This window comes from Hypanus sabinus, chromosome 4 (assembly GCF_030144855.1).
Source record: "Hypanus sabinus isolate sHypSab1 chromosome 4, sHypSab1.hap1, whole genome shotgun sequence".
Lineage (NCBI taxonomy): Eukaryota > Metazoa > Chordata > Chondrichthyes > Myliobatiformes > Dasyatidae > Hypanus > Hypanus sabinus.
In genome coordinates, this window is record NC_082709.1 from 130359161 (window position 1) to 130385932 (window position 26772).

Consider the following 26772-nt stretch of genomic DNA (forward strand, 5'->3'; position numbering starts at 1 on the left):
GTTCAGCGAGACCATCATACAGGCTGTGGGGAACACTGCAAGTAAGTCACTTCCATGCCACCGTGAAGATTTTCCAGCTTTGGAATGTCTGTACGAGTCAGACAGCACAGAAACAATCCATTCAGCACACCATATCTACATGGACTATCAATTGTCCTTCGGCATTAATCCCATCTACCTGCACCTGCTCCCTATCAGTCAATGCCTCAGCAGTTCAAGAGCTGGTGTGGATACTTCTCAAAAATATTTGAGTCTCTACCTGCATCCCGCATTCAGACTCTGCACTTAAAGTTTCAGATACCCTCTTGATGAACAAGTTCCTTCTCAGATCCCCTCAAAAACTCTTACCCCTCCTTCTCAATCTTTGCCCTCTGGCCTTAAACTTCTTACCTCTGGGGAAAAGTTTCAAACTATCTACCCTATCTATACTCTTCATAATTCTTTACGCCTCCAGCAGAGTCCACGTCCACCTCAATCTCTTCCACTCCAAAGTTGGCAAATATAAATGACAAGAAAAATGTCAGCCTCATCTCACATCTCCAGAATCTCTAACCATTCCGATAATATGCCACTCTTCGGTTTTCCTGCAGAAAGACAGACAATTTCATATTTACTCAATGCACTCCATTTCACTGAATTTTGACAGCCAATTTAAACAATGTAGATTCCATCGCAGGTTCCTTTCTTCCCACTTCAAAACTCACTTTTCAATCTAACTCTGCGTCATAGGAAAAGTTAACATCTGTCTCTTTCCTTCTTTCAGCCAAATCATTCATATGAATTGCAAAGAGTTGCGCCACTGGAACTCCTTCAGCTGGGGCCTGCTTGCTGCATCTTGCTAAAAAGAAATAAACCAATTGAAACAATATGATCATAAGATACAAGAGCAGAATTAGACCATTCAGCCCATCTGTTTACTCCACCATTCCATCATGGCTGATTTATTATCTTCTCAACCCCATTCTACTGTCTTATCCTCATAACCTTTGATGCCTTTGCTAATCAAAAACCTATTCAGTCGAGTCACTTCTTATTGTCATTTCGACCATAACTGCTGGTACAGTACACAGTAAAAACAAGACAATGTTTTTCAGGACAATGGTGCTACAAGAAAGAGTACAAAAACTACACTGAACTACGTGAAAACAACACAGAAAAGAAAGCTACACTGGACTACAGACCTACCCATGACTGCATAAAGTGCACAAAACAGTGCAGGCATTACAATAAATAATAAACAAGGCAATAGGCACAATAGAGGACAGTAAGTTGGTGACAGTGCAGGCTCTGCGTATTGAGGAGTCTGATAGCTTGGGGGAAGAAACTATTACATAGTCCGGTTGTGAGGGCCCGAATGCTTCAGTGCCTTTTCCCAGATGGCAGGAGGGAGAAGAGTTTGTATGAGGGGTGCGTGGGGTCCTTCATAATGCTGTTTACTTTCTGGATGTAGCGTGTAGTGTAAATGTCCATGATGGCAGGAAGAGAAACCCCGATGATCTTCTCAGCTGACCTCACTATCCGCTGCAGGGCCTTGTGATCCAAGATGGTGCAAATTCCGAACCAGGCATTGATGCAGCTGCTCAGGATGCTCTCAATACAACCCCTGTAGAAAGTAATGAGGATGGCGGGTGGGAGATGGACTTCCCTCAGCCTTCGCAAAAAGTAGAGATGCTGCTGGGTTTTCTTTGCTATGGAGTTGGTGTTGAGAGACCAGGTGAGATTCTCCGCCAGGTGAACACCAAGAAATTTGGTGCTCTTAATGATCTCTACCGAGGAGCCATCGATGTTCAGCGGGGAGTGGTCGTTCCATGCCCTCCTGAAGTCAACAACCATCTCTTTTGTTTTGTTCACATTCAGAGACAGGTTGTTGGCTCTGCACCAGTCTGTTAGCCACTGCACCTCCTCTCTGCAAGCTGACTCATCGTTCATGCTGAAGAGTCCCACCACAGTCATGTCATTGGCGAACTTGATGATGTGATTTGAGCTGTGTACTACTGCACAGTCGTGGATCAGCAGAGAGAACAGCAGTGGGCTGAACACACAGCCCTGGGGGGGCCCCCATGCTCAGTGTGATGGTGTTGGAGATGCTGCTCCTGATCCGGACTGACTGAGGTCTCCCAGTCAGGAAGTCTAGTATCCAGTTGCAGAGGGAGGTGAGGTGTTCAGGCCCAATAGGCTCAGCTTTCCAATCAGTTTCTGAGGAATGATTGTGTTGAATGCTGAACTGAAGTCTATGAACAGCATTTGAACGTACATGTCTTTTTTGTCCAGGTGGGTTAGGGACCCTCTAACCTCCACTTTAAACATACCAAATCTCCACAGCAACCTACGGCAATGTACTCTATGGATTCAGCACCCACTGGCTAAAGAAATTCCACTTCACCTCTGTTTGGGACATCCTTCTGTTATGAGACTGTGCCGTCTGGTCCTAGACTCTCCCACTATAGGAAGCATCCTCTCCCCATCCACTCCATGTAGGCCTTTCAATATTGGATAGGTTTCAATATGATCCCCTTCTTATTCTCCTAACCATATATTAACCTTTTGATTCACTAGATCATTCTCATGAATCTCCTCTAGACCCTCTTCAATGCCAGCTCATCTTTTTGGAGATGAGGGACCCAAAACTGCCCACAATGCTCTAAGTGTGGTTTGACCAATGCCTTACAAAGCCTCAGCATCACATCCTGGCTTTTATATTCTAGTCCTCTCAAAATTAATGCTAACATTAAATTTGCCTTTTTAACCATCGAATCAACCTGCAAGTTAACTTTTGGAGAATCCTGCACAAGGACTCCCAAGTCCCTTTGCACCTCTGATTCTGAATTTTCTTCATGTTTAGAAAACAGTCTGTGCCTTTATTCCTTCCACCAAAGTGCATGACCATACACTTCTCTACGCTATATTCCATCTGGCACGTCTTTGCCAATTCTCCTAATCTAAGTCCTTCTACAGTCTTCCTACTTCCTCAACACTACCTGCCCCATCACCTATCTTTGTATCATCTGCACACTTTGCATCAAAACCATCAATTCCATCATCCAAATTATTAATATATACATGAAAAGAAGCTGTCCCAACACAAACCCCTGCTGAACACTTCTTGTCACTGACAGCCAATGGGAAAAGGCCTAATTTTTCTTACTAATGCCAGTCATTTAATCCTACTCTTTATTTCTTCTTATCCAGTTTACACCAAGTTATTTCCTGCAACACCCATTGATGCAGAACCTTAAGAGTCATAGATCACAGAACATCCTTACAACAATGTTGAAAAAGAACATGTACTTCATCCCATTGACCATGATGCCAATAAAAACTAATCTCATCTACCTGCACGTGTTCCACATCCCTCAGTCCTTATCTCTTATGTACCTGTCTGGAAGTCTCTTCAATATTAACATCCTAACTACTTCTAACACTTCCCTGGGACCTACCAATGCTCTGTTTAACAATCTTGCTTCACACACCTCTTTTAAACTCTCCCCATTTCACCTTCAACCTGTACCCTCAATTATTTAACAATTACAGCTAGTAATTATACTATCTTACCTATCTATGCCTTTCATTTTTTAAATTAATAATTGAGAATATCAACATAGCACCTCCTTGAGCCCACAGTGTCCATGTTGGCCATTAAGCATCTTACTTTACAAAGCGTTTTTCTCCCCCCCCCCCCACCACCACAATGCATGTACACATGTACTAAGCGTATTTGCCACCAACCCCTCTCCTCTCCCACTAAGGCAATGCATTCTAGATTGCAGCCTCCCTCTGGGAACAAAATCCCTCATATCCATTCTAAACCTTTTGCCATCAACCTCTGCCCTCAAATTTCAGACTCCTCTAATAAGAGGAAAGTTTCTTTAATACCTATCCTATCCTTGCCCCACATAATATTATACACCTTGATCTAGTCCCACCTCAGCTTCCTCTAGTACACTGAAGATGATTTAGCCTTTCCTCATATCTGAAGCACTCCATCTCAGTCAGTATTCCAGTGATTCGCCTCTACAGCTTCTACAGAGTGATCAAGTCCTTCTGGTGTTGTGACACCACTCAACCTGCCGATCTATTTCACGCCTGTTGGATTCCTCATCACCTAGCAAATCACCGGCAAAACCAGAACTGTACACAGAATTTCAACTGTAGTCAAAACAAGACCTGCCATGACCTCCCTGATCTTAAGTTCTTTGTTCAAATTTATGGCAGCAAGTATCCCATATGCCTTCTTCACTAACTTACCCTCTTATGCTGTCACCTTTAAGGATCCTTGGATGTCCTCTTTGCTGACAATCAACACACATGCACCTCAAGGATGTGTGCTTAGCCACTGCTGTCTTCACTCTACACACGACTGTGTGGCTAGGCAAATATAAATTCAACAATGGCACAACTGTTGGCAAATATAAATTCAACAATGGCACAACTGTTGGCAGAATCTTAGAAGGTGATGACGAGGTATATAGGAGTGAGACAGATCAGCTGGTTCAGGGTTTTACAACAACTTTGCACTCAACGTCAGTGAGACCAAGGAATTGATTGATTCAGGAAGGGGAAGTCGGGAAAACACACACCAGTCCTCATTAAGGGGTCAGCAGTGGAAAGGGTGAGCGATTTCAAGTTCTTGGGTATCAACATCTCAGAGGAACTATCCAAAGCCCAATATATTGATACAACCACAAAGAAAGCATGCCAATGGATGTACTTCATTAAGAGTTACAGAAGGTTTGGGATGTCACCAAATAATTTTGGAAATTTTCTACAGATATCCAATGGAGAGCAATCTGGTTGTATCAATGCCTTGTATGGAGGTTCCAATGCACAGGATTGAAAGAGGCTGTGGAGGGTGTGGACTCAGCCAGTTCTATTATGGGTACAAGCCTCCCAACCCCTCCCCAGAAAGTATATCATCAAAGTTGTGTCTCAAGAAAGTGACATCCATCATTAAAGCCTTCACCATCCAGAACATGCCGATTTCTCATTATTACTGCTATCAGGGAGGAGATACAGGACCCTGAAGACCCACACTCAACGTTTTAGGATCAGCTTCTTCCCTTCTGCCATCAGATTTCTGAATGGTTCATGAACTGATGAAATGTTTGCTTGTACCATCTGGGCACGCGTGCCATTGGTTTGGCATGTTTGAGCTAGGACATTGAGGTTAGGATGTAGCAACACATTTGGAAAAACATTGCCAAATTAGGAACAATACATATAGCTTTATGCAGGCAGGTGATTGATAAAGGTAGAGCAGTGGATGTTAACTACGTAGATTTTAAGTCAGGCATTTAACGAGATCCCATATGGTAGGTTGTTGCAGAAGGATAAGATGCATGGGATCCCCAGTGAATTGGTAGCTTGGATTCAGAATTGGCCTGCCAATAGAAAACAGTCATGCAAGGTTGTTACCCTGGCTGGAGATTTTGCAGAGATCATGCTGCAATCTCCATTGTTTGTAGTATTTAAATATCTTGGATGAAAATGTAGGTGGATAGATTATTAAGTTTCCAAGTGATACAAAGATTGCTAGGATTTGCAGACAGTGCACATGACTGTCAAGGGTTACAGATATGGTCAGAGAAAAGATTATAATCCAAGCAAGTGTTAAGTGTTCCACTTTGGGAGGTCAAACGTAAAGGAAAGTGTGAAGTTAGTAAAGTAATAACTTCAAACACCATACACTGAACTGATTCTACATCCTAGAGACTAACTTTTAAGGACACTTTACAACTCAGCTCTCATTGTTACTTCCCCCCAGTTTTACTTCTTTGGCACATTGGTTGTCAGTCTTTGTTTATGTGTAATTTTCCTTTTCCAGTAAATGTCTGAAAAAAAATGAATCTCAAAGTTGTATATAGTATCATTCATACTTTGATAATATTATTATTAATAATAATAAGTTTACTTTAACTCATGAAATTCTGCGGAATTTGGAAATCCAGAGCAGCATGCACAAAATGTTGGAGGAACTCAGCAGGTCAGGCAGCACCTATGGAGAGGAATAGACAATTGACAATCTGGGCCAAGGATTGAAAGGGAAGGGGGAAAGAAGCCAGAAAAAGGTGGGGAAGGGGAAAGAATACAATCTGGCAGGAGATAGGTGAAACCAGATACGGGAGAAGGTGGCAGGGTGGGGAAGATGATATGAAATAAGAAAATGGGAGGTGATTGGTTGAAGAGGTAAAAGGCAAACAAAGGAGGAATTGGGAGAGGACAGTTGACCGTGGGAGAAAGGCAAGGAAGAGTGGCACCAGAGGGAGGTGATAGGCACTCGAGATGAGGAGATGCTACTTTAGTTAACTTTGCAATTCTTAACAGCATTGATCTGCAGGGGGTCTTGGGATCCAAATTGATAGTTCACTAAATATGACCACAGCAATAGATACAATGGTAACCAAGGCAGATAAGCATGCTGGCCTTCATTGGTGGAACCTTTGAGTAAAAGATTCAACAAGTCTTGTTGCTGATGAACAAAACTTTTGCTTGGCTGCACAATGAGCATTGTGTCCAGTTCTGGTTGTCCCATTACTGGAAGGATGTGAAGGGTTTGGAAAAGCTGCAGGTTATAAGAGATTTACCAGGATGCTGCCCAGATTAGAGAGCATGACCTATAAGGAGAGCTTTGTCAAACTTGAGTCCACTGAGGGAAGAGCTAAGAGAAGGTTATAAAATTTCAACAGGCATTGATATGTTGGACCAAGGGTTCCCAACCAGAGTTCCACAGACCCCTTACTTAATGGCATTGGCCCATGGCATAAAAAAGGTCAGGAACCCAATCATAATCTTTTTCCCCACAGGGTAGAAATGTCAAATACAGTGGATTCCAGTTAATTGAGCCATCAGTTAATCTGGGCAACTCTTAAAGAACAAAATAATTGAGATTATAGCTGGGATTTCCTTTGTTTATTTGGGATACTATAATTGGGAAAGAATATCGCTAGGGAACAGTTTCTAACTAACATCAGTCATGTGCACAAGTGTAATCATTAGACTCTACACTGTGTTTTGAGTTTATAGCTTTTAAATATCATTAGTTGTGTGTATTTGTATTCAAAAAAGCAGTGACTTTTGTCACCAATAGTTGGCAAGAATTAGCAGTAAGATAATTCAGAACTGTTTTACTCACTGTGGTTTCAAGCATTCAGGCTCAGAGATGCCAGAAACGGCAGGAAGTGAAAACAAAACGATTACTTCAGTAAGTTAGGAACTATGAAGAATTTGAAGGTATCGATAATCATCCCTGCCAGACCCTCAGCTCTCACCATGGCTTCAAGTAGCTGTTTGTAAGCGACAGAGACCCCCAACCTGGTACACCCCTTCGATAGGTGGGGTTAAACCAGGTGAGGGTAGCTGGCAGGTCACGTACCTTGGTGAGATAGGGATACGCCTGTACTGACGTGCAAAGATAGCGGTCTGGGCGGATGAGATCTACAGAGTCCAACGGCCAGGAAGGTGGTTCCGCAATGCTAAGTGGAGAGTGAAGGGCATGATAGGGTATGGAAGTAGTCATGGTCATCCACTGCAACCAGGGAAGATCCCAATTGTGACGTCTACTCATACCACCAGACCTGGACTTCCAAGGTCGACAGAGAGGAACTGCCCTAGTGCAAGGGCTTTTCCACTTCGAAAACTCCTGCAGAGGCTTCCTGTCATTGTCAGATACAATGAACAATGACCTGCAGTACTACTACTGTTCTGATTTGTTCTGTATCTCTTCTAAATTTAAGATTTGTTACTCAGTTAGAACAGTCTTTTTTTTTAATAGCTTTTAAACTATTTTCATGAAACTTCAATGTTATGCTTTGTAGCTCCAGAAATTAATCAAAAGAAAAACATGGGTGCTGGGAAACAGGGCTACTTAGTTTTACTTTTAGAGAGGCATTCGCTAATGTCGTGGTAGCGTAATGACATTGCCCTTCTTACGTATAACCAGTAATGAATTACGTAAATAAAGAATGCTTAATCAAAATATTTATATTACTTAAAATTTACTAAAATATTTAAATCACAACACTCCTCCCTGCTTAATTATAAAGTCCACCAGAATAGAAAGCAACTCTATATATACCCCACACATAGCATACTATATAATACAACTACTATATTGAGATCCACAGCATAATAAATTTTAAATTGTTCCACTCAGGCCTAAAGATTTAATTGCTGTGAAGGGTTTCTTCCTCTTGTGAGATGTCTTTCCTGGCAAAGAGGGCACTCTGCCTGACAGGTAAACTTCTGGCTGTGAGACAAGTTCTGGGACCTTCACCATGGTGGTTGTAGGAGTTGACCCATACTGCAGGAAATGGTTTTGACAGTGGTAGCCACGTTATTCTCAAACAATTGACACTCCTGTTCTCAACTGATTGATCAGATGCAATCTCCACTACATAGGAGTTTGGTCCAGTTCTGTCTCTAATCCTTCCAAATATTCACTTTTGCTCATCTCTGTAGTCCCTCAACAAGACATTTGATAAGGTACCCCATGCAAGGCTTATTGACAAAGTAAGGAGGCATAGACTCCAAGGGGACATTGCTTTGTGGATCCAGAACTGGCTTGCCCACAGAAGGCAAAGAGTGGTTGTAAATGAGGGTTGGCACAACATTGTGGGCCGAAGGGCCTGTACTGTGCTGTACTATTCTATGTTCTATATTCTCCATGGAGGTCGGTGACCAGTGGTGTGCCTCAGGGATCTGTTCTGGGACCCTTATTCTTCGTGATTTTTAAAAACGACCTGGATGAGGAAGTGGAGGGATGAGTTAGTAAATTTGTTAATGACAAAAAGGTTGGGGTGTTGTGGATAGTGTAGAGGACTGTCAGAGTTTACAATGGGACATTGATAGGATACAAAACCAGGCTGAGAAGTGGCAGATGGAGTTAAACCCTGGTAAGTGTGAGGTGGTTCATTCTGGTAGATCAAATATGATGGCAGACTATAGTATTAATGGTAAGACTCTTGGCAGTGTGGAGGATCAGAGGGATCTTGGGGTCCAAGTCCATAGGACACTCAAAGCTGCTGCACAGGTTGACTGTGTGGTTAAGAAGGCATATGGTCCATTGGCCTTCATCAACTGTGGGATTGAGTTTAGGAGCAGAGAGGTAATGTTGCAGCTATATAGGACCCTGGTCAGACCCCACTTGGAGTACTGTGCTCAGTGTTGGTCACCTCACAACAGGGAGGATGTGGAGCGATGGAAGATGAGAAGTGACTTGTTAGGAGGTGTATAAGATGATGAAAGGCATTGATCGTGTGGATAATCAGAGGCTTTTTCTCAGGGCTGAAATGGCTAGCATGAGAGGGCACAGTTTTAAGGTGCTTGGAAGTAGGTGCAGAGGAGATGTCAAGGTAAGTTCTTTTACAGAGTGGTGAGTGTGTGGAATGAGCTGCTGGCGATGGTGGTGGAGGCAGATACGATAGGGTCTTTTAGGAGACTCCTGGATAGGTACATGGAACTTAGAAAAATTTCAAAGCTGTTCGGCACAGCTTTGTGGGCTAAAGGGCCTGTATTGTGCTGTCAGTTTTCTGTGTCTACGTCCATGTCTATGGTGCTGTAGTGGATGGAGGTAAGTGGGAACATTTATGGCCACTTTGTAGCTGCATCCACTACCATTAAGGAACTTGTGTCTCCGAATGGTTTGGCAAAATCCACATTAACTCTCCGCTCTCATTTTGACCATGTAAGTAGCACCTCTATGACTTCAGCCCTCATCTTGGATGGTACAACTCTCAATCTCTACATAAGGCAACCTCCATCAAGGTCAGGTTTATCCTGGCGCTGATAAAAATGGGGAACTGGAAATTCTGCTGCACATTCCAGCTATTTTGGATGGCCATGTAGACTGTGTGAGGTCTTTTCTGTTTTCCCTTTGGATAATCTCTGCCGTAATAAGGAAACTTTCAATTTCCATTCTGGAGAACACACCGAGGAGTGTACTCTCTTGTAAATTTTTCAGATATTTCCTTTTCTAAGGGTAATGTGGACAACACATCAGCATTTCCATGAGTATTTGTCCTCATGAATTTGATCTTGTAATTGTGTCTTCCAAGAAACAGAGCCCATCTCTGCATTTGTACTGCTGCTGTTTGTGGAACAACCATCAATAGATTGAAAATGGACACTACTGGCTGAAGGTAAACTCTTTCCCATACAAATACTGATTGAAATGTTTTACACCACAAACCAGTCTCAATGCATCTCTGCCAACCTTTGCATAATTTTTCTCTGCAGCAAGAAGAGAACGTGATGCAGTCTACGGGGTGTTCAGTTTGTTGCTCATGATTGCATCTGTACCATAGGCAAGGCGCCACAGGCAAGCTTCACTGTATCGCAACGTGCGAGTACAGAGTCTGCCATCACCATCTCCTTTGCTTTTTGGAAAGCCACCTCACACTGCTTTGTCCATTGCCATTTCTTCCTGTTCTGTAGTAATGTGTTCAAAAGGTGGAGCACAGTAGCCAGGTTTGGCAGGAAACTTGTAGTAATTAACCACTGCCTGAATTTTCTCAGTACGCTTGTGAAAGTCTTGTGCATTAACGGTGTAACTTGATACTTGGTTTAAAGAACTCACACATGTTGCATAATGCTCTGAGCCCATGATCTTCTGAACTTTCTAATGCAATCTTGAGAGTTTTGAGATGCTCCCCATCTTCCTTACCAGTAACAATGATGTCATCCAGGTAAAACTGAGTGCCTGGACAACCTTGCAAAGACTGCTCCATGGCTTTCTGCCAGAGTGCAGGTACAGATGCTACTCCAAAAAGAAAACTATTACAGCAATAAAGTGCTTTGAGGGTGTCTATGGTGAGAAACATTTTGGACTCTTCTTCCATCTCTGTCTGTTGGTTGGCTTCAGTTAAATCCAGTTTGCTGGAGTGTTTTCCTCCAGAAAGGTTTCTAAATATTTCCTCTATTGTGGGCAGAGGGTGTTGATCTACTTTCAGTACTGGGTTGATGGTGACCTGAAAATCACCACAGATAATGACACACATCTTTTTGGGACTACAGGAGTTGCCAAGGTGTTCCACTTAAACCTTGGAAAGAATTCCTTCAGACTCCATGCAATCCAGATTGCTGGCTACTTTATTACAGATGGTATTAGGAACTGGACAGGCTTTGTAAAACTTTGGTGTGGCACTTTAATCTATCACTAGTTTACCCTTGGTATGTTTGAGTTTTCCAATGCTATCCTTGAACACAGCAGTGGCATCATCTAGTACCTTTCTTAATTTGCTTTCAGTTGAGTCGAGTTATTAATTTCAAACTTTCTGCATAATCACTCAAGAGTTGAGCTGCATGTGCATGTAATGAGAGCTGTATAACTCATCTCCTTCTATCTTGGGCCACAAAATTATCAAATACCCACTCTGTGGACACTTTCTGGAGGTCCAAGATCCGTATGCTCCACAACCGCTGGACTAAATGTGTAAATGTAGGAGGGGACTATGTTGAAAAATAAATGTGCTAGGTTTTCTAAAATTGACTCCTTCTACCTTAGGCCACAAACTTGTCTATCACCCCTCGTATGTGTCCTAAGTCATTGCATTTTCTGAAAGTTTCACCTTTAAATCTGCATTGGTCTGGTCTATTTGAGCTCCTTCTCCAAAAGTAACACAATTTGTTTAACCAGGCTGTTTAGACCTTGCAATTTTGATCACGCTCACTTTCATTCCTACCTGCAACTCAGTTGCGTCTCTGCCTGCTGTTTCCATTGATACATTGAAAAGAGCAGTTGAAATCACTAAGATTGTGTTTCAGTCAAGAGCCATTTTTGAATGTTTTCTTGCAATTTTCCATAAACTAAACAAACTCTCAGTGTATCATTAAGCCCATCACTGAACTGACAATGCTTGGACAATCTCTTCAATTCAGCCACATAAGGTGAAATGGACTTTAATTCCTATTGATTCCACTTATGAAACCTAAAATGTTCTACAATCAACAATAGTTTTGGTTCAAAATGTTCCTGCATTATGTTCATAATATCAGCAAAGCTCATTTTAACTGGTTTGGTCAGAACAGCCAAATCTCTAAGCAAACTAAGTTTTTCCTCCAATCTCACTCAGCAAATCGGCCACTCACTTTTGATTGGCTATTTCATTTGCTTCAAAGTACTACTCAATGGATTCAGAGTATATGACACAGTTATCTTTCCAATGTAGCCAGCAAATGTCGTGGTTTTTCGTGCCTCACAAATGACCAGGAGATGCAGAAGATTCTTCAAGAAGGGTTAAACTTTAATTTGCAAATCAAAGCTGAGTCATTGAGCTAGTTGCTGATTGCCCACCGATCCTTGGACACGGCATTTTTTATAGCAATCTCCTGGTCCAGTTGTATTAGCATATGTTATAGTTGCGTATTACATGTACCACAAGTACATCTTTTGCCCCTATTGTTTTTACCCATTGATTTAATCATGTTCTAATCTACATCTCTTTAGCTACCTCTCATTAACACACCATTAAGACAATACATTCTTAAGATTTCATTCTCCTACTAAATTGGGTACATGCATAGCAAATAGCAAACACAGAACTGAGCAAAATAATAGCAAACTCAGAACTGACCAATGTTCTAATCTACATCTCTTTAGCTACCTCTCATTAACACACCATTGTCTTCTACATTCTTAAGATTTCATTCTCCTGCTAAATTGGGTACAAATAGCAAGTTGCAAATAGCAAGTTTCAAAACTGACTTCATAGTTTTGGTTACACAGCAAAATTTATACTTTTATGCTCCAATACAAATTCTGCTTTCTTTATTTTATATTTTTACCCAGTATTTACCATTCATGAACCTGTGAATTTCGCCCATTTTATGTCTTTTTTAAAACTTGAATGTCTCTGTCTTCCCAAAGAAACTTGTGTGGCACCTTTGATTTTTTAAAAAAAACTAATGTTTGTCTCTTCCCCCCTCCTAAAGAAAATGTACTGCACTTCAAGAAATAGGTAGTTATCTTGGGCTCATTTTACAACTTGTTATCACTGTTATGCTTTGCAACTGCAGAAACTAATCAAAAGAAAACCACAGGAGTCAGTAAAACTTAGTTTTACTTTTAGTGAGGGACTCACTTTTGTCACGGTGATGTAGTGACATATGCCCTTCACATACTTCTTACATATAACCTGTATTGAATTATGTGAACAAAGAATGGTTAATCAAACAACATTTTTACAATATTAGTGGTAGAAGCTCTCAAGCCAGTGGCACGTGCCAAATCTACAATAAGATGTTCTTGTGGACCTTTATGACCTTTCTTTGACCTCTCCTCCACTTTGTATGTCCTCATCACTTTTCCCCGGTTGAACACAGTGTGTACCCTTTGGCTCAGCGTGTCCAAGCTGATAGTTGGACGATTCTACATTCATCCGGACTACCTGTATTAGGTTCTTAGCCTTCCACACACTGGCCATTCAAAGCCTTTCCTTGATGTAGTGATTGCATCTGCCTCTATCGGCAGTGCATTTCAGTGATCAACCATGTCCCGTGTGAAAAGTTTTCTCCTCTGATCTTCTTGAATTCATTTACCTCTCATCTTAAACCCATGCCTTCTTACTTCAAACACCCCTACCATGGGGAGTCGATTCGTACTGTTTACAGGGCTGGCAAACCTCTGGCACGTGTGCCTAAGGTGCCAGTACAAAAAAAATTGTTGACACAATGCATACAGTGCTGCGACTCAATTATTTAAATCCCACCCATAATTAAAAGGTACATGATAAGTATCTTTACTGCCAGATGAAGCAGCAAATGTTATTTTCACAGGCAATGCCACATGCCAGCTTGGTGTCAGCTAGCTAGTTGCAAAAACATATTACGTTGGGTGCTACATTTGTAATCTTCACAGCATCTGGTATACATATTAGTACTTGGATAGTAACGGTTATAACACAGTTTAGAAACTATCTTTTTCAGATTGTCTCTTTAAAAGATTAGTATTAATAATTTTGAATAGGTTTTCTAAAATGTTTCATTTATTTCAAACTTTTAATTAGTAAAACAATGAATACATGCAAATAAGCAAAAAGACATAATTTTTCCTAAGAAGTCCATAGTTATTATTAGTTGTTGCTCAGTTGAGTCCAACTCTTCGTGACCTCATTGACCATCGGATCCATAGAGTTTTCATGACGGGATATGGAAGTAGATTACCAGGCCTTTCTTACTGCTGCTACCCAGGTTGGGACCTGGATGGGTTTGAACTCCGGACCTTCTGCCTTGAAGTCCAGTGCTGATACTACTACACCACCAGCCGGCCCATAATTATTGTTACTAAGTCATTAATCTCTGCTCAAAATGACCAAGGCATGAGATTTTTATTTTTATTAAAGATCACCACCAATTTGGGCACACACTCTCAAAAGCTTCATCTCTTCTAGTTTACACGGACCTATCTGTGGCATTTATAAATTTTATTCGCCATTTGGCTTCCTTCACCGTATAGTAAGCTTTCCTAGTCTATCCAGTCTTCCAGTAACTGAAGCTCTCCATTTCAAACAACATTCTAGTGACTCTCCCTTGTTCAGTCTCTAGTACACGGCCCGGGGGCCATATGCGGCCCGTTAAGCTTTTTAATCCGGCCCGCAGAACTTGATGAAATTATATTAATAAACCTTGTTAACATTTTTATCCCCGCAATTGTGGCGTTTTCCCAATAGATGACGCACTCTATATACATTGGCCTTTGTTGAGGTGCAGCGTATTACTCCACATTTGCGCTTTACTCTTTGTTCGGCTCGACCTATTTGTGTGAACAGGCGTTCAGCGTCATGAACATCAACAAAGCCAGCCACAGATCCAAGTTAACTGACCAACACCTCAGATCCATCCTGAGAATCACCACAACAAAACTAAATCCAGACTTTGATGCGCTGGCTAAAAAGGGAGACCAACAACACTGTTCCCACTGAAATTAAAAATAAGTTTCTTCGTTGTGTTATGTAAAAAATGCATTTGAAAATATTTTTTTCAATAAGCCTTACATGTTACATGTCATTTCTGTTAAGTGATGGACATGAGTAGTGCGCAGGTGCTCGTACGTTCTCAAAATAAAAAATGCGCTCCAGATCAAATAACGCGCTCCACATACAGGCGCGCTGTCACAATTCTGTCCTTGTGCTGGTCGTTGTTGAGTTTTGGCACAGGGGACAATTGAATAAGAAGGAGCAGGACAAGTAGACCTGCATCTCCTACAGTTTTTGAAATAAAGACAGTCAGGAGGAGAGTGATGATAATATCTTGAAGGATAACAGAATTTTCAGTGCTTTAAAATAATAACTGTTACTATTTAAAAAAGCTGTATTTTATTTATTTAATTTTCAGTGTTTTAAAAGTCTTTTCAATAAATAGCTAAATACCATGGGACTTCAAAGGCAGATATTTTGTTGTAATGCATTTGTTCATTTTCAATTGAAATTAAAGCACATGTTTTCTTCATATCCCATGATATTTTATTTTCTCTTATGAGGTGTATTACCAAAACACTCCGTCCATCTGCTCCTAGTCCGGCCCCCCTGTCAAATTTTAGAACCCTTTGTGGCCCACAAGTCAAAAGTTTGCCCACCCCTGCTCTAGTACAATCACACCCTTCAACAAGTGTGATGACCAGAACTGCATTTAGTTCTCCAAGGGTGGTCTAACCACTATGTTGTAGAAATATAATGTAATGTGTATTTGGCAGTCCATTGAGACCAGCCTGTTATACGACTTCTTCACAACCAGTCATTGTATTACCAGTTTCAAACACTGTAAACTTGGATCCCAGTGATTGGTCTGACATTTTCTCCTTCAGTCTCACCTATCCAGTCAAATCATCACAAAATGTCAACTCACTTATGGTATTGACTTAGAAAGTCAGAGATTTTACACTTATAGTAATTTTATGTATTGAACTGTACTGCTGCTGAAAAACAACAAGTTTCACAATAAATACAGTTCTGAATGTCACTGGTGCCTTTGCATTATCTTCTCAGCAATTCGCACCTCAGTTTATGCTCTCTGAGACCTCGATATTTTGATCCTTTCCAGCAAAGGTTCTGTAAAGGTCAGAGCAATGGTCTACTCAACTCTGGCTGAATACAAATCCAGACCAGGCCCCAAAGACTAGAAATTCCCAGATGCCCTGTCCAGTGAATCAAAAAGCCATATTAAAAGGGACACACACAGAGAAAATCTACAGATGTTGTTAAAGAGAAGAGTTGACGTTTCAGGCCATGACCCTTCATCAGGACTGGGAAGAAATAGGTGGACGCAGAGTGAATCTTTTCCATAAATATGAACAAGAAGGTAACCAGATCTACTTTAGATCAACAGCAACGAAGATACTGAATGACTATTATCACTAGAGCTAGTTGACTAAAGTTTAACCGTATCGTGTCTATCAAAGAAAAAGTGCACTTTCCAATCCAATGAAAGTTCATTGACCAGAAATATTTGCTTCCTTCTGCAGAGACATTGCTTGTCCTTCATACATCTACAAATTATGTTTGTATTTAAAAATATCAAGATCCAGTCTTTATCTGGCACTAAAGCGAAATAATCCAGTCTCTCTCACCTGAACCCGATTAGCGAGCGGCTGGTTAATTGCTACGAACTAGGATGAAGTTATATTGCTCAGTATGAAAATCATTCAATTTTAACAAGGTTAAACCACCTGGAAAGACGTTTCCGTCCCGAATACAAAGTCCAATGTGAAGGAAAATCTAGGAAATTGTATAGGTTATCAGCGGAACGCGCTTGCGTTTTTATAAATGCCTTTTTATCTTGCCGTTACTTAGCTACAGTGTTGTATTAGATCTTTTGTCTCCTCCCCTCTCTTCCGAGTACCTGTTCCTGAAGTCAAAGCCAATTTTACCCCACTCCCCCTTCATTCCGTTGTCAGTTACAGTGAAGGCAATTTAAGTTCCTTGTTAAACTTTTCCTCCGCTTTGAAGTTTCTGTAGGCAACAGGATTACAAACAAGGCGCATGTTTGAACTTGTCAGAATTGCATTGCGCGCCTGTTAACTACTCTTAGCTCCATTCAATTAATTACAGATGTCGATATCTATTACCATGATTAGCAATCAGATCCCTGAATTTGTATTTGTACCCGACCAAACAATTTCAACCCGTGTGTGCAACTGTTTAAAGTGTGCAATCATTGAACCTAGTTACGGCAGCATTTCGGCCAGGTCCTTCCAAATGTCCGATTAACGAGTCCTCTAAATCTCCTCATATTTTATTTCTAAGTACACGTCGTAAATGTAAATTTGAAGCATCATCCTGCGTTTAGCCTAGATCTCAACCCACGCTGTCGTTGGTTCCTTCAAACAGCTACCGCGAATATTGCTTTATAATGAAACAGACCTTCCCAATTCGCATATTTATCAAATACATTGAACGAGGCTGTCTCATGTCCGTCGTTATCCTATGCTCCTTTCGACTAAGAATCTGACTTTAAAACTTGTTTTTTTTTAATCTATACATCTATGCGTTAAGAAGAAACACAATCCACTGTTATAACTAAAATCTGCACGTCAAACTTCACATGAGCAATTACACAACGTCTAACACACCCGGATATTTTACCGTAGTTTCAAATTTCAGTGAAGTATTCAATTTTCCCAACCTGTTTAATGTTTTGAGCAATTATGGCTCGCACCAGATTACACATTATCAGAATTTAAGACCATAAAACAAAGGATCAGAGTTAGGCCGCTCGGCCCATCAAGACTGCTCCTTCATTCCATCATTGTTTAATTTAGTAACCCTTTCAATCCTATTATCCTGCCTGCTTCTTCCACCCCACCCCCCACCCGTAACCATTGACGTCCTGACTAACCAAGAACCTATTAATCTTTGTTTTAAATATACTTGATAACTTGACTTCCACAGACGCCCCGGCAATGAATTCCAGATTCACAACCCTCTGGCTAAAGAAAACTCTTCTCATTTCTTCTTTAAATGGATGTCCTTCTATCTAGAGGCTATGTGCTCTGGTCCTAGACTCATCCACTATTGGAAACATCCTCTCTGCATCCATTCTATCTAGGTCTTAAAGTTTTCGATCGGTTGCAATCAGAATCTCCCTCTGAACTCCAGCGAGTACAGTAGGCCCAGAGCCATCAAACACTGCTCACGGATTAGCCCTTTCATTCCCAGAATCATTCTCCTGAGCCTCCTCTGGGCCCTCTGCAATGCAAGCACATCTTTTCTCAGATAAGGGGCCCAAGCCTGCTCACAATACTCCAAGTGTGGTCTGACTAATGCCTTATAAAACCTCCTGCTCTTGTATTCCAGTTCTCTTGAAAAGAATGTTAACATTATGAACCCCTGAATGTTGTAACTGTGAACAAAGTCACCAGAAAGTCAATGAAGCTAGTGGATATAGAAGTTTATTCAGCATAATACATATAGATTGGGTGAACCAAATTGGTAAGGGTGCTGAGGAAGAGGATTTCTTGGAATGTATGCGGGATGGTTTTCTGAACCAACATGTCGAGGAACCAACTAGAGAGCAGGCCATTCTAGATTGGGTATTGAGCAATAAGGAAGGGTTAGTTAGCAATCTTGTCGTGCGAGGCCCCTTGGGTAAGAGTGACCATAATATGGTGGAGTTCTTCATTAAGATGGAGAGTGACATAGTTAATTCAGAAACAAAGGTTCTGAACTTAAAGAAGGGTAACTTTGAAGGAATGAGAAGTGAATTAGCTAAGATAGACTGGCAAATGATACTTCAAGGGTTGACAGTGGATATGCAATGGCAAGCATTTAAAGATCGCATGGATGAACTACAACAATTGTTCATCACAATTTGACAAAAGAACAAACCAGGGAAGGTAGTGCACCCGTGGCTGACAAGGGAAATTAGGGATAGTATCAAGTCCAAAGAAGAAACATATAAATTAGCAAAAAAAAAAGTGGCACACCTGAGGACTGGGAGAAATTCAGAGACTAGCAGAGGAAGACAAAGGGCTTAATTAGGAAAGGGAAAAAAGATTATGAGAGAAAGCTGGCAGGGAACATAAAAACTGACTGTAAAAGCTTTTATAGACATGTGAAAAGAAAAAGATTGGTCAAGACAAATGTAGGTCCCTTACAGTCAGAAACAGGTGAATTGATCATAGGGAACAAAGACATGGCAGACCAATTGAATAACTACTTTGGTTCTGTCTTCACTAAGGAGGACATAAATAATCTTCTGGAAATAGTAAGGGACTGAGGGTCTAGTGAGATGGAGGAACTGAGGGAAATACATGTTAGTAGGGAAGTGGTGTTAGGTAAATTGAAGGGATTAAAGGCAGATAAATCCCCAGGGCCAGATGGTCTGCATCCCAGAGTGCTTAAGGAAGTAGCCCAAGAAATAGTGGATGCATTGGTGATAATTTTTCAAAACTCCTTAGATTCTGGATTAGTTTCTGAGGATTGGAGGGTGGCTAATGTAACCCCACTTTTTTTAAAAAGGAGGGAGAGAGAAACCAGGGAATTATAGACCGGTGAGTCTAACATCGGTGGTGGGGAAAATGCTAGAGTTGGTTATCAAAGATGTGATAACAGCACATTTGGAAAGAGGTGAAATCATCGGACAAAGTCAGCATGGATTTGTGAAAGGAAAATCATGTCTGACGAATCTTATAGAATTTTTTGAAGATGTAACTAGTAGAGTGGATAGGAGAGAGCCAGAGGATGCGGTATATTTAGATTTTCTAAAGGCTTTTGACAAGGTCCCACACAGGAGATTAGTGTGCAAACTTAAAGCACACGGTATTGGGGGTATGGTATTGATGTAGATAGAGAATTGGTTGGCAGACAGGAAGCAAAGAGTGGGAGTAAACGGGACCTTTTCAGAATGGCAGGCAGTGAGTAGTGGGGCACTACACGGCTAAGTGCTGGGATCCCAGTTGTTTACAATATATATTAATGATTTAGACAAGGGAATTAAATGCAGCATCTCCAAGTTTGCGGATGACACGAAGCTGGGCGGCGGTGTTAGCTGTGAGGAGGATGCTAAGAGGATGCAGGGTGACTTGGATTGGTTAGGTGAGTGGGCAAATTCATGGTAGATGCAATTTAATGTGGATAAATGTGAGGTTATCCACTTTGGCTGCAAGAACAGGTAACCAGATTATTATCTGAATGGTGGCCGATTAGGAAAAGGGGAGGTGCAATGAGACCTGGGTGTCATTGCACACCAGTCATTGAAGGTGGGCATGCAGGTACAGCAGGTGGTGAAAAAGGCAAATGGTATGTTGGCATTCATAGAAAAAGGATTTGAGTACAGGAGCAGGGAAGTTCTACTGCAGTTGTACAAGGCCTAGGTGAGACCGCACCTAGAGTATTGTGTGCAATTTTGATCCCCTAATCTGAGGAAAGACATTCTTGCCATAGAGGGAGTACAGAGAAGGTTCACCAGATTGATTCCTGGGATGGCAGGACTTACATATGAAGAAAGACTGGATCGACTAGGCTTATACTCACTGGAATTTAGAAGATTGAGGGGGGAATCTTATTGAAATGTATAAAATTCTAAAGGGATTGGATAGGCTAGATGCAGGAAGATTGCTTCCGATGTTGGGGAAGTCCAGAATGAGGGGTCACAGTTTAAGGATAAAGGGGAAGCCTTTTAGGACCGACAGAGAGTGGTGAATCTGTGGAATTCTCTGCCACAGGAAACAGTTGAGGCCGGTTCATTGGCTACATTTAAGAGGAAGACAGATATGGCCCTTGTGGCTACAGGGATCGGGGGTATGGAGAGAAAGCAGGTACAGGGTTTTGAGTTGGATGATCAGCCATGATCATACTGAATGGCAGTGCAGGCTCAAAGGGCTGAATGGCCTACTCCTGCACTTATTTTCTATGTTTCTATAATGAGCAGCTATTTGAGATACTCTTGCAAGAAGAAGCCTCCCAACCTAATATGACATGACATTTTTATATGCTAAAGATCAAAGGTAAAAGGGCAATTCTTTAATTATAATGTATCTACAATGCTTCCTTTGAACTACATATAGTTTCACTCACCTCCTTCTTCGCAGCCACACTCCAAACCCAAAATTAATGTTAATCTTCACTGTCTCTAGGCCACATTCATGCATATGGAAAATGATAATGGGGCAAGAAAATGGCAGACAAACTGAATAAGTACAAACGTATTTTGCACCAGTCTTCACTGTGGAAGACACTAGTAGTATGTGGAAGTTCCCAGGCATCAGGGGTCATGAAGTATGTGAAGTTACCATATATATAGAGAGAAAGTTCTTGGAAAACTGAAAGTTCTGAAGGTAGGTAAGTTACCTGGACCAGAAGATGCATACCTGGGGTACTGAAAGAGGTGGCTGAAGAGACCTTTAAAGAATCATTAGATTCTGGAATGGTTCTGGAAGACTGGAAAATTGCAAATGTCAATCCATTCATCAAGAAGGGAGAGAGACAAAAGAACAAAAACTATAGGCCAGTTAGTCTGACCTCAGTGGTTGGGAAGATGTTGGAGTGGATTATTAAGGATAAGGTTTTGGGTACTTGGGAGCACAGGTTAAAATCGGCCACACTCAGGCATGGTTTCCTCAAGAGAAAATCTTGCCTGACAGAACCGTTGGAATTCTTTGAAGAAATAACAAGCAGGATGGACAAAGGAAAATTGGCTGATGTTGTGTACTTGGATTTTCGGAAGGCCTTTGACAAAGTACCACTCATGAGATTGCTTAACAAGCTGTGAACCCGTGGTATGACAGGAAAGATTTGAGCATGGATAAAGCAGTGGCTGATTGGCAAGAGGCAAAGAGTGGGAATAAAGAGAGCCTTTTCTGGTTGGCTGCATGACTAATGCTGTTCCACAGGGGTTTTTGTTGAGATGGATTCTTTTTTTGATATATGTCAGTGAGTTGGATATTGGAATTGATGCAAAGTTTGCAGATGATATGAAGAGAAAGGTGGAGGGGCAGATAGTTTTGAGGAGGTTATTTCTTCAGTGGTTTGAACGGGGCATGACAGTGCAAGTGCATGGAGGTTGGCCAGTGAGAACAGCAGGAAGAGTTTAAAAGGAAGAGAGATTTACAGAGTGGGTGTCAGAGTAGTGGGAGACAGAGTAGGAAGATTTTGACTCAATGGGGCGTTGGTGATAAAGGGTCGAGGCCAGGTAGATTATCTGTTTAAAATAAAGGCAGAGAGTATGTGTGGGAGGTTAGTTTATTGTGCTCGGTATCAGATGTGGGAGGTCCCGGAGACTCTTGGCCTCCCAGGTGACCACATCTGCACCAGGTGCATTGAGCTGAAGCTCCTTAGGGACCGCGTTAGAGAACTGGAGATGCAGCTCGATGATCTTCTTCTGGTCAGGGAGAGTGAGGAGTTGATAGAGAGGATCTATAGGCAAGTAGTCACTCCGGGGCCTGGGGACAGAGAAGTGGGTAACAGTCAGGAAAGGGAAGGGCAAAAAGCAGGTACTAGAGAGTACCCCAGTGGCTGTCCCCCTGAACAATAAGTATTCCTGCTTGAGTACTGTTGGGGGGGGAACGGCCTACCTGGGGGAAGCAACAGTGGTCGCACCTTTGGCACAGAGTCTGTCCCTGTGGCTCAGAAGGGTGGAGAATGGAAGACGATGACAGCAGTGATAGGTCACTCTATAGTTAGGGCGTCAGACAGGTGATTCTGTGGACACAGGAAAGAAATGCGGTTGGTAGTTTGCTCCCAGGTGCCAGGGTCCAGGATGTTTTTGATCATGTCCACGATATCCTGACGTGGGAAGGAGAACAGCCAGAGGTCGTGGTACATATTGCTACCAACGATATAGGTAGGAAAAGGGAGGATATCCTGAAAGACTACAGGGAGTTAGGAAAGAAGTTGAGAAGCAGGACCTCAAAGGGAGTAATCTCGGGATTACTGCCTCTGCCACTTGACAGTGAATATAGGAATAGAATGAGGTGGAGGATAAACGCGTGGCTGAGGGATTGGAGCAGGGGGCAGGGATTCAGATTTCTGGATCATTGGGACCTCTTCTGGGGCAGGTGTGACATGTACAAAAAGAATGGGTTGCACTTGAGTCTGAGGGGGACCAATATTCTGGCAGGAAGGTTTGCTAAGGCTATTGGGGAGAGTTTAAACTAGAATTGCTGGGGGGTGGGAACCGAACTGAAGTGACGGAGGAAAGGGAGGTTGGCTCACAAATAGAGAAAACTTGGAGACAGTGTGAAAGGGAGGATAGGCAGGTGATAGAGAAGGGACACACTCAGTCTGATGGTTTGAGATGTGTCTATTTTAATGTGAGGAGTATCATGAATAAAGTGGATGAGCTTAGAGCTTGGATCAGCACTTGGAGCTATGATGTGGCCATTACAGACACTTGGATGGTGCAGGGGCAGGAATGGCTACTTCAAGTGCCAGGCTTTAGATGTTTCAGAAAGAACAGGGAGGGAGGCAAAAAAGGTGGAGGCGTGGCACTGTTGATCAGAGACAGTGTCATGGCTGCAGAAAAGGAGGAAGTCATGGAGGGGTTGTCTATGGAGTCTCTGTAGGTGGAAGTTAGGAATAGGAAGGGGTCAATAACTCTACTGGGTATCTTTATAGACCACCCAATAGTAACAGAAACATCGAGGAACAGACAGGGAGACAGATTCTGAAAAGAAGTAATAATAACACGGTTGTTGTAGTGGGAGATCTTAATTTCCCAAATATTGATTGGCATCTCCCTAGAGGGAGGTAGAGCTTGTTCGGTGTGTTCAGGAAGGTTTCTTGACACAATATGTAGATAAGCCTACAAGAGGAGAGGCTGTACTTGATCTGGTATTGGGAAATGAACCTGGTCAGGTGTCAGGTCTCTCAGTGGGAGAGCATTTTGGAGATAGTGATCACAATTCTATCTCCTTTACCATAGCACTGGAGAGGGATAGGAATAGACAAGTTAGGGAAATGTTTAAATGGAGTAAGGGGAAATGTGAGGCTATCAGGCAGGAACTTGGAAGCATAAATTGGAAACTAATGTTCTCAGAGAAACATATGGAAGAAATGTGGCAAATGTTCGGGGATATTTGTGTGATGTTCTGAGTAGGTACATTCCAATGAGACATGGAAGGATGGTAGAGTACGAGATCCATGGTGTACAAAGGCTGTTGTAAATCTAATCAAGAAGAAAAGAAGAGCTTATGAGAGGTTCAAAAAACTAGGTAATGATAGGGATCTAGAAGATTATAAGGCTAGCAGGAAGGAGCTTAAGAAAGAAATTAGGAGAGCTAGAAGGGGCAATGAGAAGGCATTGGTGGACAGGATTAAGGAAACCCCCAAGGTATTCTACAAGTATATGAAGAGCAAGAGGATAAGATGTGACAGAAAGGGATCAATCAATTGTGACAGTGGAAAAGTGTGTATGGAACTGGGGGAAATAGCGGAGGTACTTAATGAATACTTTGCTTCAGTATTCACTACGGAAAAGGATCTGTTGATTGTAGGGATGACTTGCAGTGGACTGAAAAGCTTAAGAATGTATATATTAAGGAAGAAGATGTGCTGGAGCTTTTGGAAAGCATCAAGTTGGATAAGTCAACAGGAGCAGATGGGATGAACCCCAGGCTACTGTGGGAGGTGAGGGAGAAGATTGCTGAGCCTCTGGCAATGATCATTGCATCATCAACGAGGACGCGAGAGGTTCCGGAGGATTGGAGGGTTGCGGATGTTGTTCCCTTATTCAAGAAAGGGAGTAGGGATAGCCCAGGAAATTATAGGCCAGTGAGTCTTACTTCAGTGGTTGGTAAGTTGATGGCGAAGATCCTGAGAGGCAGGACTTATGAACATTTGGAGAGGTATAGTATGATTAGGAATAGTCAGCATGGCTTTGTCAAAGGCAGGTCAGGCCTTATGAGCCTGATTGAATTTTTTGAGGATGTGACTAAACACATTGATGAAGGTAGAGCTGTAGATGTAGTGTATATGGATTTTTTTGGCTTTTCCAATATTTTTATTAAATTTCATATACACAAATACAGAATTTGTAAGGATACTTATACAAATCAAAATAAGATAGCATAAAATGCACTGTATATAAATTACACTGATACAATCACTGTATCCCATATTCATGATAAATCAAATAAAATAAATTGTAATATGAAATACAATAATATGGTTAATTATATTATTAAAAAAATCTACACCCACTACCAAGACAAAGCTGGTTGGTAAAAAAAAACCGAGGGAAAAAAAAAGAGTACTTTACCATATAGTGTTTTATAATAATAGCCCAGATCTATATTTTAATAACAATAACAAATCAAATATTTATAAAATAGTTCAGAAAGGGTCCCCATAGTATTTGAAAATCTTGGTTAGAATTAGAAGCTGAACAATGAATCTTCTCTAAATTTAAACATGACATAACATCGCATAACCATTGAGCATGTGTAGTGGGGGAAACGTCTTTCTATTTAAGCAAGATCGCCCAACTAGCCATAAGAGAAATAAAAGCCAGTACCCACGAATGAGAAGGCTCCAAAATTATAGCTCTTTCCTCTGCAATACCAAATAAGGCAGTCAAATGATTGGGCTTAAAATTAACTTTAAAAAGTACAGATAAAGTTTGGAATACATCTTTCCAATATTTTTCAAGGCTCAAACATGACCATACGTATGAATTAATGAAGTCTCTCCATTATTACATCTGTCACAATAAGGAGATATATCTGCAAAAAAACGAGAGAGCTTGTCTTTAGACATATGAGCCCTATGTACCACTTTAAATTGTAGAAGGGAGTGACGAGCACATGATGATGAAGAATTAACCATTTTGAAAATAGCCGTCCAGGTCTCATCAGATAATGAAGTTTGTAAATCCTTTTCCCAATCTTTGTCAATTTTGTCTAAAGGAGCCATTCTGTATCCCAACAACAGACCATAAATATAAGACATTGAGCCATTATCAAAAGGTTTCAAATTAAACATTACATCTATTATGTTCTTATCTGGGCTGGTAGGAAATATACGTAGTTTAGATCTTAAAAAATCTCTAATCTCTAGATATTGAAAAAAGTGGGTATTTGATACAATACATTTCACTGAGAGCTTTAGAAAAGAAGAAAGATTCCTTCCAACAAACAGATCCTGAAGTTGTTTAATGCCTAATCTATCCCATTCTCTAGAAAACAGATTGGTCATAGATGGTTTTAAAAAAAATTAGAAAAAATAGGACTAGAAAGGGAAAATCTCAATAAACTGAAATGTTTTCTAAACTGTAGCCAGATCCTCAAAGTATGTTTAACCACCAAACTGTCAGTTAATTTATTTAAAGATAAAGGAAGAGATGATCCAAGAAGAGAAATAATAGAAAATTTTGTAACAGAGTTGGCTTCCAAAAAGACCCATACTGGACAATCCTCACGATTAATATAACCAGAATGTAAGATTTCATATGTTAATTGCACAATAATATAACTTAAATTGGATAGAGCAAGGCCTCCATTCTTTTTAATTTTTTGAAGTGGGTTTTATTTAATTGGGGTTTTCTGTTCTTCCATATATAGCAAGAAAGAATTGAATCTAAAGAATTAAAAAGAAACGTAGGAATAAAAACAGGTATGGCTTGAAAAAGGTATATAAATTTAGGTAAAATATTCATTTTAAAAGAATTAATTTGACCAATCAATGATAAAGAGAGAGGCGACCAATTAGAAAGTGTCTTTTTCACAAAATTCATTAAGGTTAGAAAATTTTCTTTGAATAGATCTTTGAATAATTATTCATGATTGTTACACCCAAATATGTAAATTGTTTTCTTACAATTTTAAAAGGAAGGTTAATAATTGGTTGGTAT

The 26772-nt window shown here is 41.0% G+C and overlaps 1 protein-coding gene across 6 annotated transcripts in view; it reads right to left on the reverse strand.

The window, feature by feature from the left end:
* LOC132393204 (uncharacterized) overlaps positions 1–26772 on the reverse strand; it is a 77733-nt gene that overhangs the window by 42517 nt on the left and 8444 nt on the right. The window contains exon 1 of one of the 6 annotated variants that reach the window (XM_059968164.1): positions 16556–16656. The exons of 4 other annotated variants lie outside the window; for them this stretch is intronic. The gene's annotated coding sequence lies outside the window, so the exon portion shown is untranslated. Of the gene's footprint in view, positions 1–5908; positions 6044–16555; positions 16657–26772 lie in introns of those variants that run through there. One more of the 6 variants, XM_059968165.1, reaches the window with a different exon arrangement.